Source organism: Sceloporus undulatus, chromosome 3, assembly GCF_019175285.1.
Source record: "Sceloporus undulatus isolate JIND9_A2432 ecotype Alabama chromosome 3, SceUnd_v1.1, whole genome shotgun sequence".
NCBI lineage: Eukaryota > Metazoa > Chordata > Lepidosauria > Squamata > Phrynosomatidae > Sceloporus > Sceloporus undulatus.
In genome coordinates this window covers 157,278,141-157,294,765 of record NC_056524.1, presented here as the reverse complement: position 1 = coordinate 157,294,765, position 16,625 = coordinate 157,278,141, and positions in this window count along the sequence as shown.

Below are 16,625 nucleotides of genomic sequence, written 5' to 3'. Positions count from 1 at the left end.
TATATTGGAGATATATATATATATATAGCCATTGTATTTGGTATCCATAGGTGGTCCTGGAACCAAGCCCTAACAGATACCAAGGAACCATTGTATAAGTGATGGAAAGTTTAGAACTTATGTGCCCCCAAAGACACTTTTTTTTCTTTTGGCATGGAAAAACATGCAGAAGATATGGGTTTTTTGCACATAAAAAGGACATTTAAGCAAAATTTTGTGATTTTCTACAGAATAAACCCACATTTGTTTTCAAAATTATAGATCCCAAAATGTAAATAGTTCTCAAAATCTGTAGTTTTCCAGGATTTATGAAGCACAAAAACATCCAACATCCTCAAAACAGTGATACCTTTAATTAGCCAACCGAAATGCAAAATAAAAATGATGGAAGATTTTGAAACCCCACTGGTTTCTTCATCAGCAAATGTATTAAGAATCATACAGAAGAAATAATAGATTTAAAATGATGATGTTAGTCACAGGCCTGCATTTGCTCAAGGTGTTATTGGGTTCGGTGGAGGGATGTCTATGCAAACAGGTCCCTCCTCCTTCTGGCCATGTGGCACTGGGGACAAAGCAGTCCAAAATCCAGGATATGAAAAACTGAATTCAATTATCAATGCAAAAAGATCCCAGATGTCTCCATCCTTTGTGAGGTCACAGGTCCTTTTCTTAGGGAAAGGATTTATGAAGATTCACACCCCAATTATGTACTCAAGTTTACAAACCAATTCTGATACATGCACAGGTTTAGCCACAACTCCTGTACATTTAGTTGCTGTAGTCAACTCCCAGTGCACCCTCCTGAACTAAAACCACCACAACAATAACAACAGCAGTAATAAACTATAGCAAGTAAATGAACAGATCTATCAAACAGTGCACACTGAACAATTCAAAACTCGGGATTTTATGATGGTTTTTTTAAAAAAATCAACGCAGCATTCCAGGCATTTTTTCCCCTTTTCTGTCAAGCATCACCTATTTCAAATATATGAGCAGTTTCCAGTTTAGAGAAGTTAACCATGGTATATGTGGATGTGCACATGCATACACAAACACACACACACACAGAGAGAGAGAGAGAGAGAGAGAGCTCTTTTGAAGTTGCATATTTTAAAGCCGCCCTCATGCTACCACCTTGGCATATACATAATCATTCGACTGCCTTTTCCTGAGCTATTTGCTGTTCTACTGTGCCCTTATTAAGATAAGGCAGCCAGAACTGCACAGTTCCCTAAGCTTGAGCACATGAATAATTGCATTAAAAGTGAATAAGAAACCAAATTCAGATAAAAAATATATATGAATCAATCAAACTCAAATAGTTAAATGAGCAAGATTCAATTTCTAAATTTCAGCACTGAAATGTTTGGGATTAGTCTTTGATATATGAAAGGTTCATGGGCAATTGTGATTCAGTTTTTTCTCTCGCTGAGCTTTTCTGGATTTAACAGAGATACATATATTCAGCAGCTGGTAGCAAAACAAATTAGCTTGTCTTTCTCGCCCAGATCCAAATTCTTTTCTTTATAATAATTTTATTTCTATAATACATAAACAATAAGCATAAAATAACATCGCAATCTTGGTTATATATTTTGTCGCTTCCTGATTAATCACTTCCTATGTTCCCTTAGTTTCAAAACATCCTAATTATATCAGTTACATCTGTGTCTTATTTTTTTTTTAAATAGTTATCATTATTAATTCTCACCCTCTTTCAAGAAAAGAACCGGGTAATATTCTTACCCAATTCTTGTAATGTATACATCGTCATTTTATTACATTAACCATTACACTCCCTCTAGTTCCCCTTGTTCTCAGTTCCACAATTTATTGCAAAAATCAGTTATGGGTGACCATTCCTTAATGACCAACCTGTCCATTTCTTTCATTTCTAAGAGTTTCATAAGCCAGTCCTCTATTGTAGTAGGTATCTCAGGGTCCTTCCATTTTTATTTTATTTTATTTTATTACTATTAAATGTCTAGCAGCAGAGACTCTCCAATACTTTCCTCTCTACGACGAGGTCAATTTTTTAACTATATTAAAAAGAGAAAATTCTGGTCTGAATTCAAATTAAATATTAAACATTTGCTGAATTGCCTCATGAATTTTCTTCCACTATGAGTTCATCGTAGAACAGCGCCATCACACATGAAACCAAGGCCTGTTACAGACTGCCAAAATAAAGCTGCTTCGGGTCTCTTTGGAGGTATGCTATTTAAATGATGCATGGGTCCTAAGAGTCTGGAGGTCGCGCCAAAGCCACACTCCATTCCTAAGCACTGGAGGGCAGTTTTGGTGCATCTTCCGGATTCTTAGGATGCATGCATCATTTAAACAGCATACCTCCAAAGAGACCCGAAGCAGCTTTATTTTGGCAGTCTGTAACAGGCCCAAGATCCAATGTTCTGTTTACATTTCTAGCAGTTATTTGAATCTGTTTTATAAATTTTTGCAACTTTTGCTCAGATCCAAATTCTGAAGGAGAAATGGTCAGCCCAAAAGCCCAAATCCTTCTCAACCGGGACCTTCTCAGCTTTGAGAAAGCATGCTTTGTTTATATATTTCATCTACATATCGTCTTTCCCCCCAGGAGCTCAAAGTAAATGTGTTTCTAGAAATACTTTGCTGTAGAAAATAGTCTTTTCTGCCAGCTATTTGATTATGCATGTGTGCGTGTGTGCGCATGTGTGACAACCACAGAGATTCTTAAGCAAGGAATACTCAGAGGTGGTTTTGCCAGTTCTTTCCTCTGAAATATAGCCTATAGCACCTGGTATTCATTGACAGTTTTTCATCCAAGGATTAACCAGAGCTGACCCTGTTTAGCTTCTAAAACCAGATGGGATCTGATTCCTTTGTGGTACTAAGTATTTTGATTGAGGGTTTTTACAGCTCCCAGTTTATTCACTGATGGCTAGTCAGGCTTTGGCCCACATTTGGGAGAGGGGTTATTGCCTTCTCAGGATGATCTTTTACACACTCCTGGCATGAAAAGGAGACATTGGCAGTGCTCTTGTCCCCCACCACAAATGTATGCTGTGGCTATACTCCGTTGCCATCTCCACGTTTGTCTAGCATGTTGATTTCTGTTCTGAGTTGGGAATGACTAACTTCAGGATTCCCCAAGACTTTGTTTAATATTGAAAATTGCACTCATCACTGCTATAGGATGAACTTTAGTAGCAAAAAAAATCAATGCAGCAAAGTGGTCTACTAGAGAGGGAAATTGATGGGTCCCTGTATCATCTCACAGCAGGTGACAGAACATGGACCCAAAACAGCAAATTATACCCAGTGCACATTCACAGAGAAGACAAGATTGTAACATGTGTCCCTTACACTTTCTTTCACTCTGTATATATGTGTGTAAACACCTAATTGAATCACCAGTAAATGATTATAGAATAATGAGCTAAGATCGGAGAGCAGTCTCTTTTCTAGCATGGCCTTCCTGATTTAGGCTGCAGTTCTTGACCCAGGTGTGTTTTAAACTCCATAAAAGTTCTGTGTCACTATGTGCAGGAATGTATGGTTTGGTAGAGTATTTCTTCACCTTTCTGTAGGTAGAGGGACTGAAGGTGCAAATAGATATTATGTGAGAGATATGTGACTGGATTTCACATCATCTTTTTCTTCTCAAAGTGGCTACAGGGGCCACTGACTAGGATTATGATTACAATAGGATCTAAGGCTATATTCAGACAGTGGAAATAATCCAGGATAATTTCGGGTTGACTCTCTGTTGTTCACATGTATCTTGAATGCAATTAATTTTTTTGGGGGGGGGACTCCACTTAACTCAGAATAATTGATACTGGGTTCCCCCCTGTTTTTTAAAAAAATAAATAATTTGTATTGTTAGCAGTGTGAATAACTGATGTGAACATGTTTCAAATACATTCACATTGTTGATTCCATGTTTATTCAAGAGATTGCACATGTGCGCAACCAAACTCCCAGAGATGTGCATAGATGTGGTTCCATAGTGTGAATAACAAACCCAGAATGTAAACAAAAACCCATTAGTACTACCTTTACAGGCCAACCGAAATGCACAATACACTTGTTGCAAGCTTTTGAAGCTCCATGGGCTTCTTCTTCAGACAAGATGTTACAAACCAAACAGGAGCGGGGGGGAAACAATTGAATATGTGAGTCAAATGCCTGCATGCTGTTTTATTGCAGATATTCCAGAAAGACAAAGCCAGGGAGCCCAAGAAGTGAATGAAAGTTCAGCAGTTTATTAGCCAGCTGGCTTCAGATGAATATTTTCCAAAGGTCTGACGCACCTGCGCATAGGTGACATACCTTTTTATAGAACTTTAGACACAGAACTCACAAACCATACATTGATTGGATAAACAGAATTGAACATATACACTCCCTTCTCAACCATTGGTTATGAAAAATATACATTTTGAAGCCCCATGTGGGTACTACCATCAATTCTCTTTTCAGGACTGTTTTCACTCACTGTCCCAGAATGGCATTCTGGTATTCCTTATTTTGGGTAAATGCAGCCATCTAGGCACCATTGGGGCACTAAAACAGGCCCTGAATGCCATGAAGAGATCTCTTTGACCTGTTCTGTTATCTATCACACAAACGGTCCTTTCCCCTATTTTATCCTCATCCAGCTCCAGGCATTAGCTATAAAACATATTGGCTTAATTTTCTATTTTGTTAATTTTGTCCTCCCTGTCCTCCTCAGTTTCAATTTTCAGTAAAGATATTATGATGAGGAGGATATGTTTTGCAGGCAGGTTCCTCTGGCCATGCAGCAGTAGGGAGATTTTCAAAGTCCAGGAAACCTCTCTTTTGCAATCCACTATGTTTCCACATTGGTTTGTAATATCTTGCCTGAAGAAGAAGCCTATGGAGCGTCAAAAGCTTGCAACAAGTATATTGTGCATTTGAGTTGGCTAATAAAAGTATCACTAATGGATTTTTGTTTACATTCTGTTTTTGTTATTCACACTGTGGAACCACATCTATGCACATCTCTGGGAGTTTGGTTGCTCACACGTGCAATCATTTGGGTTGACTAATAAAAGTATTACTGATGGATTTTTGTTAAATGGCCAACACAGCTACTCTGAATGTTTTCTGTATTGTGAGGTAACCCAGAATGCATGAGTGAGGTAATTTGCATAATTCCACTAAAACAAAGTCTGAATGACCCCCCTCCCAGTCTTTACCCACAACTTTGGCCCTCATCTTCTCTCTCTCTCTCTCTCTCTCTCTCTCTCTCTCACACACACACACACACACACACACAATTATTATAGGTACAAAAGAGTTATGGATGTTTTTCATATTGTGGTTAAGAGAAGGGGTCATGATGGGGGGAAAGGGATGGGTGAATTTGGCCATTCCTTTTCTCCATAGTTTACCAGTTCCAGTGTATTTTGGGGCCCATTATAACGACATTGGGAAGAGAAATGTTTGGGTTACTATATGTGATCATGGATCTGCCCCACTAATTTGACCTGATGGCATAATAATTCTCTTTAAATATATGCAAAAATGAGTGGTATTTCTGGAACTGAAATCAGTTCAGGGAGCTGGAGATTTGTTTTCCTCCCCCTTCCCTTCAAATATCTCTCATTGCAGCAGCTAGCTCCTGCCTCTTAGTCTGTGGCATAAAATTCAGGAGATCTGGCAGCCTTGCCATTAGAAGGGGGGGGGGTGTAACTGCCTCGGGCAGCAGATTCTGGGTGCAATGAAAGGGCAGCAAATTAATTATTTAACTCATGATGATGAAATATTTATTGCCAAGACATGACAGAGAGGCCCTTATGAGATTATTGGTCACAGGTGCCAAAGTAACATGACCGCTGAGGGTGCTGCAAAGTTGGACTGAAGTGTTCTGCTTCAGGCAGCAAAATATCTTGGGCCAGGCCCTGTGTGCTCACCATTCATTTAAATCAAACTGATGGGATATAAATGTGAGAGGCTTGTCACGAGCAAAAAGGTGGGAGACAGAGCCACCTGCGACTTTGTGATTGGGGGTGACTAGCAAGCTCTCTTCTCTCTGAATGGCTGGCTTGCCTGCCACTTCAACTTCAGAGTAAAAGTGCAGTATGTAGGCCACATGTCATGGTGAGTTAATCATGCTGATCCACTTTGTTTAAATTGTTTTGAAATCTGTGGCTGAGAAAGCACTATGTCAGAGCAAGTTCTTTATCCTTAACTATATTTTTTCATGGGAGGCAAAGCAAGTACGATACAGCAAGGAGACAACAGCATCATGACCTAGTTAGTTAGACATACAGACAGATGTAAGCTGCAGAAGAAAGAGATTTATATCCTAGGTGTGAGGACTAGAAATATAAATATGATAATCCCAAGCTTTCCTTCTACCTCCTTCTATGTGGTAATAGTAGTCTATGCTTTGTTGTTTGTTGTTGTATGCCTTCAAGTCAGTCCTGACTTATGGGGACCCTAAGACAAACCTATAATAATGTTTTCTTTGCAAGTCTCTCCAGAGGGGGTTTGCCATTGCCATCCTCTGAGCTGAGAGAGTGTGGCTTGCCCAAGGTCAACCAGCTGGGATTTGAACCCTGGTCCTCCAGTGTCATAGTCCAGTGCTCAAACTATTATACCATGCTGGCTTGGTGGTGTAGTAGTTAAATGCCTGTACTGCAGCCATTCACAACTACAAGGTTGTGAGTTTGATTCCAAGGACTCTAAGGTCCACTCAGCCTTGCATCCTTTCAAAGTCACTAAAATGAGTACTCAACTTGTTGAAGGCAATTAGTTCACACATTATACATCACTTAGAGAGTGCTTAAGTGCACTGATAAGTGATATAGAAATGTACTTGCTATTGTTAGTAAGTAAGTAAAATTTTATTCTGTCATTGACCAATACAAAAATTGATAAAATAATAATTGCACAGTACAGTTATTAAAATTGTCAAAACAATTTCAAATATAATTTTAGATCAGCTATAGACATTTCAGTTTCCATCAACCTGTTGAGGACGTAATTTGCATACAATATAGCAACATTTTGCTACCTTATGAACAACATTTGCTTTCCAATTATCCAGAAGATAACATAAATAAAAAGTGTCAGTATGACCAGGGTATTTATTTAGGAGAGAAGTAATCAACTGATGGTGAATGTCTTTATAAAATTGACAGTACAAAAGAACATGCTCTGTCATTTCAATAACACCATCATAGCACTGGCACAGCCAAGATTCATAAGGTGTTTTCCTATACAGTCATCCCTTCCCTTCCACGGGGGATCTGTTCTGGACACACACACCCCACGTAAGGGAAAAAACGCGAATGCTGTGGTGCGGCGGCACACAGGGCACACGCCACGGGAATGTGTGTCATTGTTTTCTTCCAGTGTGCAGCTCCCTTCCTTCCGGCACATCTTCCAGCATATGCAGGTGCACTGTATTTTCCTTCTAGCACTGCTGTTGGGAGAGCATTAAATCGAGCTAAAGATAAAGCTCTCCTATTGTAACATGAAATAGGTAAGAATCTGGAGAAGAGACCAACATTTGATTATTAACCACTCTATGCCTAGAGAAAGCAACAATTTCCATCTGGCCTTTAGTGTCTAAGATCCTTTGTTTAATAGCTGATTTTGCTTGATCGATTTCTAGCTTTAAAATGGTATCCCTGGAAAGTCCTAGGAGATTCTCACTTCTATTATGAGAACAAAAGACCAAATTGGGATGTATTGATATGGTGTTTCATACAATGTGTATGAAATATGTCTAGTTTTTTCCCCCTTCTTTATGATGGGGAGCACACAAACAGAGAGAAATGGAGCTTGCAATTGGACATTACAAGCAACCTGTCCAACTTGCCTCCTTTTCCCTAGTCAGTTCAACAAGATGGTAGTTAACTGTTGTCAAAATTTAGCACCTTTATAGAAAGGAGCAAAAATTTGTCTCACAAATGGATCAATTATCTCCAAGCCCTACAAAACAAATCCTCACTACCTCATGGTACGGAGAAAGTTATGTGTGAGAAAGAGATCTAATGTAGTGCATGAAGATGAAGCAATATTCATATCCCTTCTCTGAGGTACTTTTTCTTGTCACCATGTCAAATGTACTGGAAGCCCCTATATACAGTCACGCTCAACAACCCTTTTCTTAACCTCTCAGAATCCTCTGGACAACTGAATGTGAGAAAGAAAGAGAACTTAACACCACTTTCAATAGTTTATTTTCCAGTTTGATTGTTATCTTGAGGGAGATCAGCTTGTAAGGATACCGCTTGGTCTTACATATACACACATGGTCATTTGCCAAGCTGGAGAAATATTCTTTTGTTCCATATGAGTTTTTCACTACCATATTCCTTTCTAATTTCAGATAGAAAGAGGCAAGATTGTGTAGGATTTTGCATAACAGTCAGGCGCAAACAGAGTACAATTAGACCAAGATGAAGAAAAGACATGTTTCAATAATCCTAAAGCACCTTATGGAGACAACCCAGAGATAAGTTTTAAAACTTACAGTACTTTTCACAAAGCAGTTAGTTTGAGTGAGCATTTCCATCTTGCTATCCAGCCTAATTGTTTCTGTTCCCACCCCACCCCACCCCCCCAAAAGCCAGCAGTAGCCAATGCTCAGTAGCCCTGGCCCTGTGATATTTCAGAATTCAGTTCAAGATGGTACCTGTGTTCAGTGATACTATGTTCAACACACTGATGGGTTCACAAATGTCTCCACATACACCCTCCTAGCCAGTTTTGATGCTACAGAGATTGATTAGGAATGGTGAGGAGAAGAGTGCAGAGGAAGAAAGGAAGTAAATCTTTTGTTTCTCAAGCTGAAGTTTGAAAGACGCAGAATGGTCTACTGAAAAGGAGAAGATGGCAAGGTGTGGTGGTGGTATTCCTGGCTGCCTAGACATTTAACTTCTGTCCTGCAGACTCAGAGGCTTTGGATGCAGCCCCCCAGCTTTAATCATGGCTTGGGCATCTGCGAACCCTAAACAGCAATGTGTTAGTATGACTGCACAGTGATGAAGCAAGGAGAAAGAAGAAATAAATTGATGCACATAAAAGTAGTTACCATTTAAAAACATGTTGTGGTGAATTGTTTGCTTCAGCCAAAGGTGCAAATTTATTGTTTTTGTATTGATGAGGGATTTAAAAGTATGTGGGAAGAGACAGATATTACAGACTTTTAAAAAATCCAAATATCGAAGTGCTGTCAGGTTAGTAAACATCAGTGGTTCCTGTAATTAATTTCCTCATTTGACTATTATTTCAAATTCATCATTGTTCCAAATGCAAACATAGTACAAAATGCAAATACAAAATCTCACTGAAGAGGAAAAAACTTCAACTGCAGTTACTGTATGTTCAGAAAGTTGAGAATATGATCTGGATCCAATTTTTCTCCAGTTATAAATTGCCTTTTTAAAAAATAAAAGATTAAGAAGGGGATGAAGTACCATGAGGCTGAAAAATACATCTTACTGAACTATATGGGAAGGGAAGGGTAAGAAGGGTAAAACCGATTTTCTAGGCTGCATCTGCATGGAAGTAATAATCCAGTTTGACATCACTTTAACTCAATGCCATAGAATTCTGGGATTTGTAATTTGTTGTGGTACCAAAGTTCTCTGACAGAGAAGGCTAAATGTCTCACAAAACTACAGTTTCTGGAGTTCCATAGCATTTCAATTCTAATTTGGCAAGGTCTCAATTCAGAAGTGGTGGAGAAGACAGTTAAGCACCAATTGCTCTTTGTCAATGTAACCATTGATGAGAGGGATGAGGGAATTTTGCAGTTTAAAATGAGAGATGGATTTTCCCAAGATGGACAAAGTGACCAGGCCAGCAGCCTTAGCCTGTCCAGTATGAATTTTTAACAATTTGTGCAGTTTTTGCCAACAGGCAGCTTTCCTGCCTAATAATAATAATAATAATAATAATAATAATAATAATATATTTATTTATTTATTTGTATCCTGCTTCTCCCTTTTGAGGATCGAGGTGGGTAACATCAAAATCAAATACAACACAAAAGCAATAACAAAAAACATTCCCTTGTTCCCCCATCCCCCCTACCCTCCCTCCTACAAATATAAAATTATAACAATAAAAACCATATAAATAAAAAATGATCAATTAAAACAGATTAAGGCACAAGAGGCAATACCAAGGGGGCTGATTAAGGAAGGAGATAATTCTATCCTGATCAGAGGTCAGTCTGGGAAGGCTCGCCATAAGAGGACCATTTTAATCGTCTTTTTGAAGGGGTCAAGAGATGTTATCTGTTGGCTCTCTTCCAACAGGTCATTCCAAATTTTTGGAGCGGCAATTGAAAAAGTCCTTTGGGAAGTAGCTACCAATCTGGATTTTCTTGACTGTAGTAGGTTCTTCCCAGAGGACCCGAGTGTGAGGGAAGGATTATATGGGAGGAGGCGTTCCGTCAAGTAAGATGGACCAAAACCATGTAGAGGTTTGTAGGTGATAACCAAAACCATGTACTGTGCCTGGAAATTGATAGGCAGCCAATGCAAAGATTTCAAGATAGGTGTAATATGGTTGAACCTAGATTTACCTGCGACCAATCTGGCTGCCATATTTTGAACCAGTTGAAGCTTCTGAATGTGGCACAAGGGTAACCCCATGTAGAGTGCATTGCAGAAATCAAGAACAGAGGATACTAGTGCATGTACAACCGTTTCTAATCCTGCAGCTCCAGATAGGGTTGCAGCTGGCGTTTCAGCTGAAGCTGATAACAGGCACTCCTGGCCACCGCATCTATCTGTGAAGACAGTTGAAGTGAAGAGTCCAAGAGAACCCCCAGACTGTGAACACAGTCCTTTGGGGGAAATGTGACCTTGTCCAGGACTGGTGAACATATCTCCATACCAGGATTAGTACCTCCATTTCGTTTGGATTCAGCTTAAGTCTATTTTCCCTCATCCAGTCCATTACTGACCTGGGACAGTCATTCAGAGGGGAGATGCCCTCCTTGGTCACTGAAGCAGTCCAAGACATTGAGAAACAGATTTGGGTGTCATCAGTCCTATGTCTTTGGATGATCTTACCCAGCGGCTTCATGTAAATGTTAAATAGCATGGGAGACAGAATGGCGCTCTGAGGGATGCCAGATGTCAGCTCTCTTTTAGAAGAGTAGTTGTCTCCCAGCATCACCATATGGAACCTACCGTCAGCTCTCTTTTAGAAGAGTAGCTGTCTCCCAGCATCACCATCTGGAACCTACCTGAGAGGTAGGAACAGAGTCACTACAAAGCAGAGCCTCCAATTCCCAACTTCCTCAGGCGTTCCAGGATACCATGGTCTACAGTATTGAAGGCTGCTGAGAGGTCCAAGAGTACCAGCAGGGTCACACTTCTCCTGTCGATGCCCAGACGGAGATCATCGACCAAGGCGACCAAGGCAGTCTTTATTCTGTATCCTGATCTGAAGCCCATTTGAAATGGATCTAGATAATCGGTTTCATCCAAGATTGTTTGGAGTTGGTTTGCAACCAACTATATAGTAGACATGTAGTAGATATATAGTGTCTATTATGGCAATATAATATTGGGGTTTTTTGTAAGCAAATTTACATCTTCAGATTATGCAGTGAAGTAAGTGAAACCTTATGTATCAACATCTAATATTCATGTTTACTAACCATGCCTATTATAAACTGTAAACTCATAATTTTTAATAACACAAATGCAGTAAATGTCTATAATATTTTATGTATCATTGAACTCACACACATTCAATGATATCTTTGCAGCTAAAAGGATAAGAAACCTGATTTGATTTTTTTTGGGGGGGCAGGTTGGGGGGGGACAAATACGTACAGGAATCTTCGTTCAGTGTCTACTACTTCACAATATAATATGGGGTTTTTTCGTAAGCAAATTTACATCTTCAGATTATGTAGTGAAGTAAGTGAAACCTTCATTTACATGGGCCAGGGGAATGCATTCCTAATGTCTTCTAGTTTTTTTTTTTTATGTGGGTTATCTCATACTAATCTAGGATTTCTTTCTTCCTTTTCTCTTACTTTCTCTTCTTAATTTTCTTCTTCTATTTCTTGTAGTTATAGTCTGATGTTGTTTCTGTTGGTGCATGTGTGATCTGAAGTACACATGCAGACGTTTTGTGCCAGGAACAAACACCACAGAAAGCTCTGCTGTACAGTTTGTACAAGTTGGAGAAATCCTTCTCTCATACAGAAACTGCAGGAACGACAAGTGCTGGGTTCTCTTTGAGAAGCTTTTAATCTTTTAAGTTTATCACAAAGGCCCTGGGGAATGTGACCGGAGCAGAATAGAAAGGAGCGGGAAGGGACAATAACACATGTTACCGCATAGAAATAACACATATTACCACACAGGAGAATGCCCTGATCTATTCTCCATCCGTCCCACAGCAGCTGATTTTTAAGAGTAATTCTGAACAGTTGTTGAAAATTCGCTGCTGTGGGATGGATGGGGAATGGATCGGGGACTTCTGGCGGCATTGACAGCATTCTCCCATGTGGTAACATGCATTATTTCCCCGTTCCATTCCCGCTCCCTTCCGTTCCCCTCCAGTCACGTTCCCCAGGGCCTATGCAATAAGCTTAATAGTTGCAATATATACAGGTACTTACACTGACTGACATAACGCTCCACTACCACCCACAATTCACCACCCACCACACAGAGCATTGAAACTCCTCCCTTATATACACAATCTCTAGCAGAGGTTTTAGTCTAACCCCCCAACTGGTGTACTACACAGTTTCCTGCCTCACATATGCCATGACACTGCAGTATTGAAGCTTGATGACATTGTGTCCTACCTTTGTGTCATCATCTCCCTGTGACTCAGCCTACTTCAAAATGCATACTCATCATGGTTTCCTGTTGAACTCAGGTTACTTTTCATTCATGTCCTATATTGCAGCATCTAGGACATTTTCTTTTTGGATACATCGATCCTGACAGTTTCTTCTTTAACAGGTGGCTTGGAGGGAGGAGTTATTTGAATAATCTTGACCTTTTTGTTCCCTGGATTCTTCAAATCCCATATCTGTTCTCTGCTTGTGCCACAATATGACCTATTATACACAGGTCAATTAGATGATAGTCAGCACATGGATGGTCCATGTTTCCCATGTAGTACAGAAGCTACAGGGCTTTTGAAAAAAATCTCTTTCTGCAGCTAGAAATTAGCAGCTGGAAATGGTATCTGACACATTTCACTTTTTTTTTCTTTATAGGGCATCCAATAAGAAAGATAATGCACTTAAAAACTTCAACAAAATTAATGTGCAAACTGATGCAGTGAGCTTTTCCTTTTCAAAATGCAGCTACATTCCATGGAATGCTTTGGGAAAGAATATTAAAAATTACCCTTCACTACACAAAGCTAGTTAGATAGATGCACTGAGCAACAACTACATCCCAAAAGTCAAAGCTGTTCAGAGAAATAACTCAAGCATAGAAAAGCTAAATTCCTTTTGAAAGTCTAAAATGGACATTTCACTTCTGAATGTGACTCTCTGTGTGTGTTTTCTTTAGATTCCCCAGTGTGTGTGTTCAACAGTGTGTGCCAAGTTTCTAGTGGCTTACAAATAAAAAGCATTAAAACAAAGCACAAAAAATTGTACACATTTTTCTGTTCTAAGATTGACTTTTGGAGGGTGGGCGTAAATCGGCTATTATGGAGAGCACCTGTAAGATAGGGTGAGCAGGCATCTCTGTTGGATTGGATTCATTATCTGGAGTTTAAGATAACACTTTGGGGGGCAAATTGTCATTTCATTGGGAAAGTTCATATTCAGCAGTATCTGTAAAGAGTTTATTGAAATTGTTATGGGGTGGTGGTGGATGGAATCTCTGTGTTAGATATGGATATTGTTATGATAAAATATTACTCAAAATAGTAATAAAAGAAATAATAATAATTTAATATAACAATAAGATTTATTGATATGCCACCCAATCACTGGGAATCCAGGCGGCTAACAACAGAGGGGATAATACAAAGCAATAACAATAAACATGAAATAAAAAAACAGATGGAACATAGCAATATATTAAACATGCATTACTCATGTGAATGGGGCCAATACGTAAATTATCCTTTGGCACTACGTTGCTGAAATTATAACAGAGGAGGAAGAGGAGAAGGAGGAAAGAGAACAAATCTGTGCACCATTAGTTACAGCAGAAAAGTGGATGCCTTTTTTTAGTCTTTTGTACACTTTTTAGTCATTTGTACCCTTTGTGGATAATAAGGATAAGAAAGAATGCTTGAAAATATTTGGAAAATGGTTGGAAAAAATGTGTTTCTTGAGTACTGAAAAACCTTGACATGGGGAATCCTGGCTTGCCAACAACCTTCTCAGTTTAGGTGCTCTTCTGGACAAATTTCATACTTTTTCCTCCAGAAACATTTTCTGTACAGTAAACAGTATTCTCTAGGGATAATAATAATAATAAAAATACATTAAAATATTATTTTCTGGCAGTAAATGCTGTTTTATGTGGGGGGAGGGGAGGGATTTTATGCAGTATAAAACCCAAATTATGAAAAGTCTTTGAAAACTGCCCAGTTTTTCAACACTTTCTCACAGCAGGGAGAAAATAGCTAAAATTATTTGTTGCTTATATGCAACTTCATAGTTGTTGCTTTCCTCAAGAACAAAATTAGCAAAGAATTGCATCTTTAAGGAGCTAAAGATGTTTCCTATATATTCCTTGATGCCTAAAAGATGCTCACTCAAACTAGCATGAACACTTTCCATTAGCTGGTGGCTGTTAACTTACTGGATGCATCCTAACAGAATGAATGAGAACTAGACAGGAAGAATATGGCAGTATAGATATGAAAATATGTCAATCTCATCTACACCATATTTCTCAGAATCCCTTCAATATTTTCACATCATTCCACTTCAGAACTTATTTACATCCTGGTCTCCCAGTATCCTAGTCCAACATTCAAACCACTACACCACACTCCCATAACACCATATATCTATGGGGTTATAGAAAATCTAGTCAAACATGTCTACAGGTTACCAGAATAGGAAAGGCTGTTAGGAGGATGTTAATTACAGAGAAGTTACCCCATTCTAGAATGAAATGAAATATGCTAAACAACGGTTTCCCAATTCTTGGGGGGGGGGGGGGGGGGGGTGTAATGTACTAATTATTGGAATCATTTCAAAAAACACTGATATAAATACATGCAGAGCCCCCTAAAAGTAAAGTGTAGATCCACACTGCAGAAATAAAGCAGTTTCTCAATATTCCTCTCCTTTTAACTGCCATGGTGTCTTCCCATACAATCCTGGGTTCTGTAGTTTAGTGAGACATTCACCCTGATCTCTCTGAGAGCTCTGGGGCCTCACTAAACTACAGATCCCAGAATTCTGTTGAAAGAAAGTCATGGTAGTTAAAGTGGTGTCAAACTGCTTTATTTCTGCAGTATGGATACACTCTACAACTTCCAGAATCTGGCCACAATAGCTAGGGAAAGGGTTCTGAGAACTGTAGTTCAGAAGTGTTACTTGTTTGAGGTGTCATATAGCAGTGTCACTATGCCAACAAAATATCATTTTTCATAGATGTTGCATGACCAGAAATTGACAGTGTGCAAGCACTCATTTGAACATATCAGTAGCCCAGCAATCAGCCACAAACTCACACCATTTTTATACTGGCAAGACAACCAACCACTTCACAGAACTTTCTGATCATTTAGAACCATGTTTCCTTCATGCTGTTTTTATAGATGATGCATGCTTTTCCTGATGCAAGCTGCCACTTGATAGCAACTATACTTAAACAAACTTGCTTTAATACTTCAAAAGCTAGTGGTAAAATAAACTGGGATGGAACATGTGATGTACTTTGACATTCACCTAATAAGCGAACTAAATAATCTGTGTGTTTTTTCTCCCATGCTATTCAAGATAAGGCGTAGCAGGTTTTACAGCATCACTGCTATTTGAGGCAGATCTATTTATTATTGGCCAAAGCTTTGGAGTAATTAAAATATACACGAACATATATTGGGGACATGATCCAGAATTTTATTGTCCAATTGCCACTTCTTCCATTTATCCTTACTCACTGATTTAAGACCCAGAACTATTCCTTGTAGAAAGCCATAGCCATACAGCCTACAGCCATCCTGTGATCTGCATAATCGAAAGTAGGGCATGTTGACAGTAGTGATTGGCATCTGGTGGCTGAATAGGAAGTCTGTGGGCCACCTAGCAAGTGATCTATAGCAAAGCCAGAAAACCTTTTGTCCTTCAGACTTTGGGGACAATAACTTCCTTATCTTTGTGCATGCTGAACTGTATGGGAGTTGCCCCTAATCTATGGGATTTCAATATAACACATTTGCACTGAACATGTGATACTTCATCCACAGCACAACACAGTTGGCCAGATCATTGTGAAGCTGTGTATCATTGGCATAATCCACACAACATAACTGCCAAATCAGCTCTTACCATTTATTACTGAACTGTAAGCATTTGCTTATTTTTGTTTCTGTTTTTGGTGAAAGATTTTTGCATTCTCTTTCCCCACCTTAGATAGATAGGGATTTCCTGCATGCAAGCTCCTCTCTCTCTCTCTCTTTCAAATTAA